Here is a 16,084-nt window from a genome sequence, read left to right on the forward strand (position 1 = left end):
AAGGAAACCAAGTGTGAGGAGCCTTGGTGGCCCTTCCTTCCTCCTGCACCCATCAAGTACTGTGTATGAAGGGCCAGGCTTCCCAGGGTGTGTGGAGTTACCACTTTCTGAGCTCATGTGTTTTGTTTTCTTTTTTGGTTTGTTTGTTTGTTTTTTTTTTTGTTTTTTGTTTTTTTTTCCGAGACAGGGTTTCTCTGTGTAGCTTTGCACCTTTCCGGGAACTCGCTTTAGAAACCAGGCTGGCCTTGAACTCACTGAGATCCGCCTGCCTCTGCCTCCGGAGTGCTGGGATTAAAGGTGTGCGCCACCACCGCCCAGTGAGCTCATGTGTTTTTAAAGACATTTTGTCCTTGTTTCTTCCTTTGTCAACTAAACCTGAGATGTGGAAACAGGCAGCCTAACCTCAATACACAGAGAGTCCCATGGAGGGGGTACCTGAGATACTTGGTCCCCTCCCTGTCTACCCTTTCTGCTCCTCCACAATGACAGACACACTTCTGTGTGGCAACGTTCAGTAAGAGAGGAGTTCTCACAGACCCAGACAGTCCTGTATGTCCTTCACACAGCCAGACTACACAGGAAAAACAATGGAAGACAACAGTGTCTCCTGAGCTTGGGAAGACAGGAAACCATACACCAACTAGCAGGTTTAGAAGAGATTCACATTGGGATTTAAAAAAAAAAGAAGCTAAAAGAATCAGTGACTAAACATTCCCCCAAGGGGATGAAAAATGCAAATAAATAAATCAGTACCTCTGCACACCACGATCAAGCTGATGAAACAAAATTACTGAAAAATCTTGAAAGTAGCAGAGGAGGAGGGAAGCATATACAAGAGACAGTGGCCGGCTTCTCCTCAGGAGCAGTAGGAACTGAAATTTTTTAAAAAATGATATTTTCTTGTGGGAGCCCGTTTTCAGGTTCCTCATGGCTTTACCCAGCAGGTCCACATAGAGGATGATTAGGACCACAGGCCTGAGTACAGGTGTCTGGGATGGTCTGCACTTGGCTGTGCTGGGGGAGGAGGTTTTTTGCTCCACCCCTTGGCGTCTCTATAAATACCCTGGGGCAGAGCCAGTCAGGGCCCGTTGGAAAAAGTTCCAGGCCCTCTCGAGGCTATCCTTTATTTTCTATCTTTTTATCTCCACAATATAAATCCTTCTATCTAATATTTCCTGCTGCTCACACTCAAGAAAACTCTGGGGAGCTGTGGGGTTGGTGGGTAAATGCCCCACATTTTCTGGATTGCCCCATGACTTTAATCCCAGCACTTAGGGACAAGGGCAGGCAGACCTCTGTGAGTTTGAGGCCAACCTGGTCCACATACAGAGTTCTAGGCCAGCCAGGGCTACATAGTGAGACCTTATCTTTAAAAAAGAAAGAAAAACGAATAAGATATTTTAATCCACTTGTTCCCACCCTCTCTGTCTCTTTCATGCTTCTTGGCTATGTGATATCCTTTACCAAGATACAGTAGTAAAACAGGCACTTAGGGGCTTGTTTTGCTAAAAAGTAGTATAACAGGCACTTAGGGGCTTGCCCATACTCTACACTTGGACCCATGGGCAACTAAAAGCAGGATGAAAGCCTGACATCTCTGCCTCCATTTTGTGTCCATCTCCTTTACTTTGTGTTAGACTCCTGCTTGACTCTGTGTAGGCATGCTAAGGACTGAGGACTACCTCCTGACCATCTCATCCCCCTTTAGGCTAACAGCACAGAAATGTCATTATCCTAAACCTGCAGTCACCTTTTATTGCTAGAGTCTTGTAGGACAGAGCATCCTTCCAGATGAAGGTAACTGTCTAGGTAGGTGAGAGTGCACTCTGGAGCAGAGATGATGGCTAAAACAACTTCCTACCACTCTGGAGAACCAGAATGGAGACAATGGTTAACCATACCTAACCTTGTCCAAGACTGCTTAATTATGAACACCTCTTACCCTGTTTAAACCAAAGCTTATGTTAATACCTCAAAGATGAACGTGAGGTCACTAGACCGTTTATTTGCTGGTTAAATCCCTTCACCCTGCTTAAAAACAAAACAAAACAAAACAAACATTTCACTGGGGATATAGCTCAGCTGGGAGAGTGCTTGCCTAGCATGCATGAAGTCCTAGGTTTGATCCTGTGTACTGGATTAACTGAGCATGATGGTGTACATCTTCAATCCCAGCACTTTAGAGAGAAGCAGAGACAGAAGAATCAGTTCAAAGTCACCCTTGGCCACAGAGTGAATTCAAGGCTAGCCTGAGGTATTCTGAGATATCTGAGAGTCTATTTCAAACAAAGAGGGTAGAGACAGCTCAGCAGTTAGGAGCACTGGCTGCTTTTGCAGAGGACCTCGGTGCAATTTCCAGCACCCACATGGCAGCTCACAACCATCTGTGCCTCCAGGGGATCTGGTATCCTCTTCTGGCATCTGTGAACACTTCAAGGACACAGGGTACCTACAATATGAAGGCTAACACACACATAAAATAAAAACAAATGGTGGTTCATGTAGAATTCCAGTACCTTAGCGACTGAGGCAAAAGTTCATAAGTTCAAGCAAAGCTTGACCAGTCTCAAAAAAGAAAAAAAAGAAAAGAAAGAAAGAAAGAGTTGGGGGGGAATCAGGAAGGGCAAGCACATAGGACCCCTATCAACTCAGAATTTAACATCCAATGAAAATAAAAAAAAAAAAATGAGGGGCACCAGGCAGTGTGATATTCATATATAATCTCAGGAGTCGAGAGGCTGAGACAGAGCATCTGAAGTGTCCAGTTAGCCTGAGCTACAGAATAAAACCCTGTCTCAAAGCAAAACAAAACAATAAACAGTGAGATCTAGGGGTGCAGCTTACAGTATAATGCCTATGCTGCATTCATGAGAACCTGGGCTCATCCCCAGCACCATTGAGGGGATAAAAGGTAAAATGAGGACACATTCAGAAACATCACTGTGGTGGTATTTTACTTGTACTGAAATGTGATTTTAATTGTATGTTAATAAATAAAGTTGCCTGGGGGTCAGAGCTATTAGAGCCATAGCAAGTGTGTGGCGGTGGTGGCGCACGCCTTTAAGGACCTGGAGGGTGGTACATACAGGCAGTGATGAGGCAGTCACGTGTTTGGGTTTACAACCAATGAGAAGGCAGAACAGCTAGACTATATAAAGACATACACACAGGAAGTAGCCCCTTTTTCGGAGAGCTCTCTTGGCTGAAGCAGGATAGCTGAAGCAGGAAGGGTAAGGCTCTTAGTTCTGACCTCTTGGCTTTCTTCTCTGAATCAGCTCTGTGTTTCTTATTTAATAAGACTGTTGGTTACATCTACATTTGGTGCCCAATGTGACAAGAATCCATTAAAAACCGCTTAACTTGGCTTGGCGGCACGTCCAGTTTCCCGCCAGGGCGGCCGGCTCGGCCTCAGGCCGGACTAACCTTGAGCTACTTGCTTAAAGCCAGTGCTACAAACAACTCAGGCCTGCCCTGCCGAACAGGGCCCCTGCCTGTAAAGCCAACGCACGTGGTTGGAGCTTAAGGTAGCCAGAGCCAAGGCTTGACTAGGCTCAAGCGGGAACACATGGCTGGATTCAAGCTCTTAGGCAGAACTTGAGGCTACGCTTGCTCTCTCTCTCTCTCTCTCTCTCTCTCTCTCTCTCTCTCTCTCTCTCTGGATTCACACCTCGGACACTAGGTGGCTGTTTTGAAATTCCCTCGGATTTGTACTGGTCTACGAGGACTTGGTAAGTCTCTTAACATATCAGATATTTTAAAGGAAACTATTTAAAAGAGAAATTTTTTTCCATATTAAAAAAAAAATGGGTTTTCTGTGTACATTGGAAGAAAATTGGGCTTTGTTTGCAATTTTAGACAGTCTGACAATGGAACAGCTATATGAGAAGATTAATGTTGATCGAATTATGCATTTTATTACTATGCTTATCCTCATTTTACTATTTAAAAAGATAGTCAATTTAAGTGCCAGGGTGACAGCTTTAGAAAAACCTGTTAAACCTGTAAAAACTCAGACAGAAGAAACTAACAGTGAAGTTGCTTCAAGATTGGATCATAGGGTTACAGAAAGAAAGCCTGTTTTCACACAGTCACCCTTAGTTTGTCCAGTAACCGTACAGCAGTTACCTGATCAAATGACTACACAAAATATTTGGGCTCCATTTGAAATGTTAGATTTACGAAGGTTTAAGGAGGCAATAGTATCTTATGGCATGCATTCCCCATATGTAAAGCAAATGTTAAACTCTTGGTCAACATATAACAGGATTGTACCACAGGACTGGCGGGAGCTGGCACAAGCTGTTCTTGAAACCAGTCAAAGGCTTCAGTGGCTAACTTGGTTCAAGGACGAAGCTAAAAACATAGAAAAACAGTGGAGGGATAAAGGAATACAAGTCTGCCAGGATCAGCTTATTGGAGAAGGTCAATATGCTTCAGCACAAACACAATGTTTATATGATGTCCAAACCCTAATTTTATGTCGAACAGCAGCCTTGAATGCATGGGACAGAGTTGAGGAACCAGGAAAAAAAACTGAGTCATTTACAAAGGTTGTACAAGGCCCAAAAGAATCTTTCACAGATTTTTTACAAAGACTGGCTTCAGCAGTAAAGAGAATGGTCCCGGATTCAGAAGCTAGTAAGATAATAATTGAATCTTTGGCCTTTGAGAATGCGAATGCAGCATGCAAAACAATAATCAGGCCGTTAAAGGCAAGATCTGCACCTTTGGAAGATTGGATTAGAGATACGGTTAATGTTGAAGCTCATGAGCATGATGATATGTGGGTAGGAGAAGCAATTTCAAAAGGTTTGAGAAATGTTAGATGTTTTGGATGTGGAAAGCAAGGACATTTGAAAAGGGACTGTAAACAGGTCATTCCTAGAAACAATGTTTCTTCAAGGAACAATGGCAACAGAATGCCCCTTCCTTCTGGAGTATGCAGAAGGTGTTGTAAGGGAAAACACTGGACCAACGAATGTAGATCAACAAGGGACAGACAGGGTAATCCTTTGCCTCAGTCTTCAGGAAACTCCCAGAGGGGCCTCATGCAGGCCCCAATAGCAAATCCAGTTCAAACCTTTCCTGCAGTCGTAAAGGAAACCCCTACTCAGAGCAATTAAATAACCAAATGCCTATTGGAATAAGTCATGCTGGTCAGGAAGATGAAACAGAGAGAATAGAAAATTCAGGAGAAAACATAAAGAAAATTTTTTGGCAAACTTCTATTAATGAACAAAGACCAAAATTATCGATAAAAATAAATGGTGTTTTGTTGTCTGGTCTGGTAGACACAGGTGCGGACGTTACCATAATTGCACCAGAATTTTGGCATCCAACTTGGCCTCTTCAGGAGGTAAACGTTCAACTTTTAGGAATTGGGACCTTATCTCAGGTGAAACAGAGTGCAAGATGGCTTGAATGTATAGGTCCAGGAGGACAGAGAGGAAAATTGAAACCATATGTAGCTAACATAGCTATAAACCTGTGGGGTCGAGACTTGTTACAACAATGGAATACTCAGATTAACATCCCTCCAATCTCAGAAACAAATCATAAACTAGCACATGTTTCTGAGAGAAATATTAGAAGGCAATATTCTGAATGGTCACCAGCCATCCATATTATACAAGAACAGGGTACAACAACTGATGATCTTCCAAAGATATCAACAGCTCTACCTTTAAAATGGTTAACAGACAAGCCTGTATGGGTCCAGCAATGGCCTTTAACAACAGAGAAACAGGCTTTAGAAGAGCTGGTAGAAGAACAGTTAAATGCTCAGCATATTGAGGAATCAACCAGCCCTTGGAATTCTCCTGTATTTGTTATTAAAAAGAAATCTGGTAAATGGAGAATGGTAACAGACCTTAGAGCAATTAACAAAGTAATTCAGCCAATGGGCTCTCTACAATCTGGAATTCCTTTGCCTACTCTGTTACCAAAAGGATGGCCTCTCATAGTTATTGATTTAAAAGACTGTTTCTTTTCAATACCCTTACAAGAAAAAGACAGAGAAAGATTTGCTTTCACAGTGCCTACTTATAATAATTCTCAACCGGTTAAAAGATTTCAATGGAGGCTCCTCCCACAGGGAATGTTGAATAGCCCAACTCTGTGCCAATATTTTGTACAACAGCCATTGGAAGTGATATGTAAAAAATTTCCTAAATCTATAATTTATCATTATATGGATGATATTTTACTGGCTGATTCAAATGCAGATACTTTAGAAAGAATGTTTGAAGAAGTAAAGAAAATTTTGCCTTGCTGGGGATTACAAATTGCTCCTGAAAAGATACAAAGAGGAGATTCTATTAATTATTTAGGATATAAAACAGAGCTACAAAAAATTAGACCCCAAAAGGTGCAAATTAGGAGAGATAGACTACAGACTCTTAATGACTTTCAAAGATTATTTGGAGATATTTCTCATCTACGAACTATTGTTGGGGTAAAAAATGATGAACTGCATAATTTGTTCAAAACCTTAGAAGGTGACAAGGACTTAAATAGTCCAAGAGAATTATCACCTGAAGCTGAGAAAGAATTGGTCTTGGTAGAAAAGAAAGTACATGAAGGGCACGTGGATCGTATTGATCCAAAGCTGGATTACATTTTGGTTATTTTACCTTCTAGGCATTCTCCTACAGGAATATTAATGCAGAGGGAAGATATTATATTAGAATGGATATTTTTACCAAATAAACCAAATAAAAAATTAAAAACTTATGTGGAAAAAATCTCTGACTTGATTTGGAAAGGAAAATTGAGACTTCGTCAATTAGCAGGAATAGACCCAGCAGAAATTGTCGTACCTTTAACTAAGGAGGACATTGAAAAATTATGGACAGAAAGTGAACCTTGGCAAAGAGCTTGCAGTAATTTTTTGGGAGAAATTAACAGCAAATATCCCAAAAGCGATAGAATTGATCTTATAAAGAGAGCTGATTGGATCTTGCCTCGAATTGTACGGGAAAAGCCCATATCTGGAATTCGTACATTTTATACAGATGCCAACAAACAAGGAAAGGCAGGTTACAAATCAGAAAATTTAAGTAAAGTGGTTCAAAGTCCTTATAATTCAGTTCAAAAATCAGAATTGTATGCTATTCTGTTGGTATTAATGGATTTTTCAGAACCTCTCAACATAGTAACTGACTCTCAGTATGCTGAAAGAGTAGTATTACATATTGAGACTGCAGAATTTATCCCTGACGCTTCAGAATTAACTTCACTATTTATTCAATTACAAGATACAATCAGGAAAAGGAGTCATCCTTTATATATAACTCATATCCGATCCCATACTGGTCTGCCAGGCCCTCTAGCACAAGGCAATGATGAGATTGATAAATTATTGATAGGAAATGTGCTGGAGGCCTCAGAATTTCATAAAAAATATCATGTCAATAGTAAAGGTTTGAAAAAGGATTTTTCCATAACCTGGCAATAAGCCAAAGAAATAGTAAAGAAATGTCCTACTTGTTCTTTCTACAATCAAACACCATTACCAGCAGGATGTAACCCAAAGGGTACTCAAAGGAATGAAATCTGGCAGATGGACGTGTTTCACTTTGCAGAATTTGGAAGACTGAAATATGTACACCACACTATCGATACTTATTCAGGATTTCAGTGGGCAACTGCTTTGAGTTCTGAAAAAGCTGATTCTGTAATCACTCATTTGCTAGAAGTTATGGCCATCATGGGTATACCTGCACAAATCAAAATTGATAATGCTCCATCATATGTCTCTGTTAAAATTAAACAGTTTTTTGCTTATTATAATATAAAGCATATTACAGGCATACCACATAATCCTACAGGTCAAGCAGTTATAGAAAGATCAAACAGAACTCTAAAGGATATGCTAAATAAACAGAAAGGGGTAACAAAAACCCCCAAAAACAGACTGCATAATGCTCTATTAACTTTGAATTTTCTTAATGCCAATGAGAAAGGAACAACAGCTGCAGAGAGACATTGGATAATAGAAAAAACTACAGAATTAAATCAGCCTATATACTTTAAGGATGTGCTGACCTCAGAATGGAAACCAGGGTATGTGTTACGTTGGGGACGAGGTTTTGCTTTTGTTTCTACAGGAGAAGATAAGCTGTGGGTACCATCAAAATTGATAAAGGTTTGATTTGAACAAGAGAAACCTCTTAATTAGAGGAGGTGATAGTTCTTCAACCAGCATGAACATCCAATTTAAACTAACTTATACCAGTAACACATATCTTTTCATTTAACCAGATAATAACTTGCCAAAAAGGAACATCCCCAAAATTAGTCTTGGGGAAAGGTTTTTGTTTTTGTCTTTTAGGAAAATGAAGGTTAAGGAATCTGAAGAACACTGGACAAATGAGACAACTGAAGAAAAGGGACAAATCTTCTATCCCAGGAAGCAGAGTGAAACGGTGTATGGGTATATATTATCTAAAAAATTTTATGTCTTCCTAAATGTTTGTTTCTGCTTTTCTCTAAAGATTTAACACTATTGGTCTTCTAATAGTCCCAGTCCAATTAAAATTTAAAGCTGACTTTGGAGTTGGAGAATGGCTCCCTCCTTCTTTAAATTCAAGCATGTTGTTAAAAGGAAAATGCAAACTCCCTGTATCATGCCAGAATAAAAGAGCCATCTTCTGCTATGAGACAGGAGAAAAGCCAAATTAATTAAGGGACTATTCTATTACTAATCTCAACTCTTTGATTCTATTCTGATTCTTTAAACTTTTCTTAAAGTATAAATTTTATATCAAAATTTACAAGATTAATATATATAGATATATAGATATATATACATTTTAAACTTTGTTAAGATATGAATGGTCATATAGAGTACTAATTAATTCTAGAAAAAAGGCTTCAATTAGCTGCATATATATGTCTTTGTGTTCGAGTCTCTTATCAGTTTTCTGCAGGAAATCACGACCAGGCCTAACATCAACTGAAGTCTCAAGGAAGAAGTTGGGGCCCCACAACAACAACAATTCCACATGGACAATAATAACATCACTAAGCTGACAAACATCATCTACAGATCAGCTTTGAACTACAAGGTGCTCAGAGCAATTTCGAGATGACTAGCTGAGATGATCCAGTCTCAAAGACTACTTGAATAAGGACTTGAGATAAACCCTGAACTTTGGCATTATACACAGAATGGATAATGAAGGATATAGTTACCTTTCCTAGAATTTGACAATTAACCTAAAATTTTTCTTTCAGGATAAAGATAACTTCGCCCATACCTAGCAGGAAGCAATTTTAAGAATATGACGCCCACATTCCCAAAGAGGTGGTGTGGGGTGGGTGTTTTTTTGGTCTTTTTAATGGGTTTTGGGTCTGGGATAATTTTCAATGTTTAGGGGGGTTGGTTACAAGTTGTTGTCAAGGGTTAAGAAAAAGGCTAAGCAGATTAGATTTAAGGTTCTTGTTTAAAAAAAAAGAGAAAGAAAGAAGAAGAAAAAGACAATTACTAGTTTTAAATACTTTACATTGGATTGGATTGTTTTATATTGTATACAAATTATATATATATTGAAATTGATATTGTTAGAAAATGTTATATGTATATTTCTAATTGTACTTATACCATTCATTTAACAATGCAATTTTCTGATCCTTGAATGTTATTATTACCAACTATTAGGATATAAAGAAATGAAAGTTAGTAGTTAGACATTACAATAGAACTTGTAGTTATATTAGATATGTTTTAAAAATTGAGCAGATATATTTTAGACAGGTCATCTTCAAACCCTTCAGAGATCTACAGAATATGGCATTTAAAATGTTTTAATAACTTAGAAAATTTTTCTTTTTTGTTATGACTATGAGACATGTCGGCTTCTGGCAGCACCAATCTACTTCAGAGAAAATATGGGCATTGAAGAAACTGCATATGAGTTAACTTTCATTGTGGCAAAAGTTAGCCACTGGACAACAAAGTATCCTCGAATCAACAGGACAAAATGGACGGACAGGACATGAAACAAAGGACTACTGATTCTTGCCAAAACAAGTGTGGTTATGGCTTTATCAAAAGGCATCTTCTGAGGCCAGGACAATATGGCACCATCCCTGAAGTGGCCTTCGCAATCTGGAAAAGGTACAGTGCCCTTTTCTTCGAAGGCAGCTGAACAGGCAGTGGGCCGATGGCTTCTGATGTGCTATGGAACAGCAGCTGAAACAGTTATTCTTGAAGAGTAACTAAGCTCACGCCTCTCAATAGTAGACTGGCATTTAATAGAGGGATGTGGAGAAGAACGGGATGCTGAGATGAAGCCATATATACACAGCCAAGAAGAATGGACAGCTGAATTAAAAAACCATCAATAATTTCCAGAATTTAAAATCCTGAATCATGACATGACACTAGTGGAATTCAGGTGTTTCTGGTACATGGACTGCTCTCACCCAATGTGAGGTTGAACTGTTGACCTTGTGTACATCCTACTTCACAAATGAGTCTGTCAGATATGCTAAGCCTATAGGCTGAAGATAATGCCCCAGCATTGCGGAGAAACCTCAGGTGACTGTCCAGGCAGCTGGCTGTTTCTGTCAACTCACAAACTTTTTGGAAGTTGCTTGCATGTACTTTCTGTTTTTATTTTTGTTAGCTAATATTATTTCCTTCTTGGGTCTCTGAGGGAGTTGAAAATTAGTTAGTTATAGTTGAAGGTTAGTTAGTTATAGTTGAAGATTAATTAGGATAGAAAGTGAATTAGATACATTTTGGACTTAACAAAATAGGATAATGAAATTATTATCTCTGAATTTGTCAAATACAAATGGACTAGACATTGTTTAGACATTTATTATTTGTACATATTGTATATAGTTATTGTACTTTTGTATATAGTTTTTCTTTTGTTAGTTATAACCTTTTTCTTTTTTTTCCTTTTTATTAAAATAGAAAAGGGGAAATGTGGTAGTATTTTACTTGTACTGAAATGTGATTTTAATTGTATGTTAATAAATAAAGTTGCCTGGGGGTCAGAGCTATTAGAGCCATAGCAAGTGTGTGGCGGTGGTGGCGCACGCCTTTAAGGACCTGGAGGGTGGTACATACAGGCAGTGATGAGGCAGTCACGTGTTTGGGTTTACAACCAATGAGAAGGCAGAACAGCTAGACTATATAAAGACATACACACAGGAAGTAGCCCCTTTTTCGGAGAGCTCTCTTGGCTGAAGCAGGATAGCTGAAGCAGGAAGGGTAAGGCTCTTAGTTCTGACCTCTTGGCTTTCTTCTCTGAATCAGCTCTGTGTTTCTTATTTAATAAGACGGTTGGTTACATCTACACATCACTGTAGCCTCCTTGCCACAGGCTGAAGGGAGATACTCCCAGCTAGAAACCTGGATCCAGAAAGGGGTGGGAAATATTGGAAGGGATGAGCAGGTGGAGGGTGGGGGCAGGGGGAGGACACTCTCCTGCTAATTCCCAAGAGAAGGGATAAATCATTTAAAGAGAGGGGAAAGGATAACTTAATAACATACTTAACATACTATGGTGTTGATTTATCTCATATTTGAGTAAAAGATAGGAAAATGAAAACACAAAAGTTATGGGAGCACTTGTAGGTGGAAGTGGGCCAGCCAAAAACCTTGGTATTTTGCTTTAATTACTCCACAGATTCAATGCAACTCAAAACAAAATTTTTGCAGAAATTAGTAAGTAGACTCTAAAATTCGTTTAGAAATTAAGACAAAAAAATTTTGGCAGCAAAAATAACTTTTAAAATGAAGAATAAGGACTAATGCCACCTGTGTTCCAGGTTATAAAGCTATAGTGGTGGAGACATTACGGCATGTAACTCAGTGGGCGGAGCCAGAAGCATATGGACACAGTCTATGGACCTATGACAAAAGCTTCAAGGATCACTTGATGGGTAAGATAGTCTCTTCAACAAATGATGTAGAAACATCTGGAAACCCATATATAACAAGTGAACACTGGCCCCTACCTCACACCACACATCAATATTATCTCAACAAGGATCAGAAGCATTAATATAAAAGTCATAAAGTTGGGCTGGAGAGATGGCTCAGTGGTTAAGAGCACTGACTGCTCTTCCAGAGGTCCTGAGTTCAATTCCCAGCAACCACATGGTGGCTCACAACCACTTGCAATTAGATCTGGTGCCCTCTTCTGGCCTGCAAGGACACATGCAGGCAGAACACTATATACACAATAAATAAATAAACTTTAAAAAAAAAAAGTCATAAAGTCTCTACAAATGAACACAAGAAAAATCCCTATAATCTTAGGGTGGCAAATATTTCTTAGGCATTATTTTAAAGAATGAATACTATATACAGAGCGAGTTCTAGGACAGGCTCCAAAGCTACACAGAGAAACCCTGTCTCAAAAAAACAAAAAAACAAAACAAAACAAACAAATAAAAAAAAAGAATGAATACTAGAAGAAAAAGATCAACAAGTTGAACTTCTCTTTTTTTCTTTCTCAGAGCTGAGGACCAAACCCAGGGCCTTGCACTTGCTAGGCAAGTGCTCTACTCTACCACTGAGCTAAATCCCCAAACCCAATAAATTGGACTTCTTAAGAGCTTCAACTTTGATTTCCTTCAAGAGTTGAGGAAATAAAGCCAGGTGTGGCAGCACACAACTGTAATCCCAGCACTTGGCAAATGATGGCAAAGGATCAGGAATTCAAGATCAGCCTCATGAGACTGTCTCAAAACAAAACAAACAAGCAAAAAAAAAAAAAAAAAAAAAAAAAAAACCAAAAAAACCAGAAGGGTGGGAGGAAGAGGAGCGAGACAGAAAAAGACAGAGTATGTAAGCCAGTGAGACAGCTCATGGTGAGCACATAGCTGCAGGGTGCATGGCTACAGCATCACCTTTTTACAGGAGGGACTCCTGTACTCTAGTTGAAGCCTCTCCTGTGACCAGGTGACTTGGGAATAGTCAGCTGATATAAAGAGGCTCAGCTTGCAGGACCCAACCTCGCACAGCGAATGGATACCTCCACGGCTGCAGACTGTAGTACCGCTTTGTGAGGGAAAAATAGTCACGTTTATCACTTTCCTCACTGCTTACAGACTCTCACACCCTAAATGACGGTGGTAATGCTGATACAGGCTAGTGCAGGCTTCGGACTTCATTTACTTTTAATGAACTCCACTTAACTCTGACAGCTCAAAAGTCCATGTTTTTGAAATGACAGATATGTGAGAGAGGCCTTGGAGTTACAAAATGATAGGACCCTTACAATGGAATCAAAACATCAGCCCCAGAGCAGAGACAAGACAGACAAGGACTGCCAAGCACAATGATGAACAGGGACACCCCAGTTCTCAGAACAGGGGATTGTATGATACCCCCTATCTCTGGGAAGCACTGTCTGATGGCCACCTACATCCTTAAAGCAGGACTGAACTTGGCAACTGAAAAACCAAATCACAAAGTGACCTAGGTTTCTAGAATCCTGCATGTCTCCTCATGTAATCATAGTCCCTGAGTGACAGCTACTCCAAAGTTTTGCTGGCTTTCAGCCCATAAAGTGCTTGGGACCCCTAAAGGGTGACTGGGGGTTACAGTACAGGGTGGGAGCAAATAAACAGTTGATTGACCACACCTTATCTATTTCAGAGAAAGGACTGACCACAGTCTTTGCTGACCTGGGTTGTGAGCCCCACCATGTAGTCCAGCCAGCCTCATGATTTACAGCAGGGCCCAGGGCCATATGGAATAAGCCCAACCTCTGAGGGCCAGAGAGTTACACTGGTTGGGGGGTGTCAGCCATGCTCTCTTTACCAACAGCCAATAAAAACCCTGGTCATTAAGACTCAATGAGCACCTGGTCAGAAGGACCCTATGTGTGTCCCATGGACGGCTAGAGCTGGGATTTGTGGTGAATGGCAGGAAACTTGCCTGGCTCACCAGGACCCTACCCTTCAGCTTCTTCCCTTGGAGAATTATAATTCATAATGAATTTCATAATGAACTTTGGGTGAGTGTGAATGGCTTTGCTGGATTCTGAGCACCAGGCTGGGCAGTGGCAAAAACAGATGCAAGGAGAGGAACAATGCACCCCGAAATGGCCAGAGAGCCTGCCACAAGCCCAGGAAGAGGAACATTGCACAGATATAGACCACTGTCATGATTCTAGGGAATTCATTGTGAAATTAAATATTTGTTCTTTCTATATTTTAAGTTTTAACATGGCTTTTAGAAGGAGGTACTGGGTATACTTCTCACAGGAGTGACTGACACTGGTAGTGTGCTTAATACCTTACTTACCTTAGTAGGTGAAGCCAGAAGTTGACATATTCCATCAGCTTTTACCCTCATCTAGGGAGCAGACCGGGCCCTGACCATCAAACAGCCCTAGACAGGTCCCCAGTGTTCCAAAACAGGTCCCTCTAATCTCAGGAGAGGGACCTCCTGAGTCCTGTTCCCCCCTCAGGAGCCCTAAGTGGTAAATAGTGATGTCTTGTGGTGATTTGAATGAGAATGGCCCCCATAGGCTTAAAGATTTGAATGCCTGGTCACCAGGAAGTGGCACTATTTGAAAGGATTAGGACATGTGGCCTTTTGGGAGTAGATGTGGCCTTGTTGGAGGAAGTATGTCACTGAGGGTGAGCTTTGAGGTTTCAAGAGCCCAAGCCAGGCCCAGTGTCTCTCTCTTCCTGCTGCCTGAGGATCCAGATATAGAACTCTCAGCTACTTCTCCAGCAACATGTCTGCCTATATGCTGCCACGTTCCCTGCCATGATGACAATGGAGGACACCTCTGAAACTGTAAGCAAGCCCCAATTAAATGCTTTCCTTTATAAAAGTTGCCATGATCATGGGGTCTCTTCATAGTAACAGAACAGTGACTAGGACATGTCCCCATAATTCATATCAATTCCCATGTAGCAGCCAGCTCTCATGCCAGTCTCTACAGTTCCAGTCTGCAGAGAGACCATGGCAATGCCACACCCATCCTGTTCAGCCACTATGGTGGATACTCCTGTACCATCTGCAAAGCAGCACTGTTTCCTGGACCCACCCTTCACGCAGTCTGGGGCCTGGTCTGGTGTAACCACTCTGTTCTTAGGTCCTAAACCCATCAATAGAGGCTCACACCACACTGAATGAGTCACTGAGTCCCAGCTGCCTATAGGATGTAGACATGGCCTGTCCCATGATCAATGCCAACCAAAGGAGAGACAGAACCCTTTAATTTCCCATTCTATCTTTTGATTCAGAAGCCATTTTCAAAGGCTGAAGAGATGGCACATCAGTTATGAGCATATATTGTTCTTGCAGAGAACAGAGAACCCAAGTTCAGTGCCCAGCACCAAGGTCAGGCAGCTGACAACTGCCTATTACTCTAGTTCAGAAAAAATCTGATGCCCTCTTCTGGCCTCTACAGGCACTGCACTCATGTGCACAAACCCACACTCATACATACACCCATAAACACATTTTTAAAAGCTGTTTTCATGTTCAACACTTATGGAAGTGGATGAAGTCTTGAATGAATATGTATTATTTCTGTTCTGTTTGTTGAAACAGAGTCTCTCTATGTAGCTCTGGTTGTTCTGAAACTCATTTTGCAAATCAAGCTGGCCTCAAACTTATAGAGATCTGCCTGCTTCTGTCTCTTAAGTTCTGGGATTAAAGGTATGTGCCAATATGCCCAGCCTCAATATGTATTACCGGCATGACCATGGCCATATCTAGGACCCTAATGCTTCAGACCCACTAGAATGGCAAAACCTTTCTCTGGTGCAAATACAGATGCTACCAAAATTGACCTTCAGTTTAAACTGGTGTATGCAGAGACTATCAACCACAGCTTCCTCTTTCCTGATGACTGCTCCCCTACAGCACCCTCCCTTACTGAGATTAGTTGTATATAATAAACCTGTCTCTTTGTTTAGCTGTATAAAATAACACACCTCCTTGCTCAGTAGCATATAATAAATGCACTGAGTTTCTGGGCTGCTGGTATGTTTCCTTAGAGCACATGGGCCACTCAATCCCAGCTTCTCTGTAGGTGTGCCTGTCATTTCTTCATTCCTCATCATTTGTCAGTCATCCAGGCTGTGCAGGTCACAG

At 40.7% G+C, this 16,084-nt stretch overlaps 1 protein-coding gene across 2 annotated transcripts in view; it reads right to left on the reverse strand.

Moving 5' to 3' along the window:
* The window catches only part of Ogfod3 (2-oxoglutarate and iron dependent oxygenase domain containing 3), a 42,574-nt gene that overhangs the window by 1,322 nt on the left and 25,168 nt on the right, over positions 1 to 16,084 (reverse strand). The window lies entirely within an intron of this gene.

The sequence above is a fragment of the Peromyscus eremicus genome, chromosome 8a, assembly GCF_949786415.1.
Source record: "Peromyscus eremicus chromosome 8a, PerEre_H2_v1, whole genome shotgun sequence".
In the NCBI taxonomy this organism is placed as follows: domain Eukaryota; kingdom Metazoa; phylum Chordata; class Mammalia; order Rodentia; family Cricetidae; genus Peromyscus; species Peromyscus eremicus.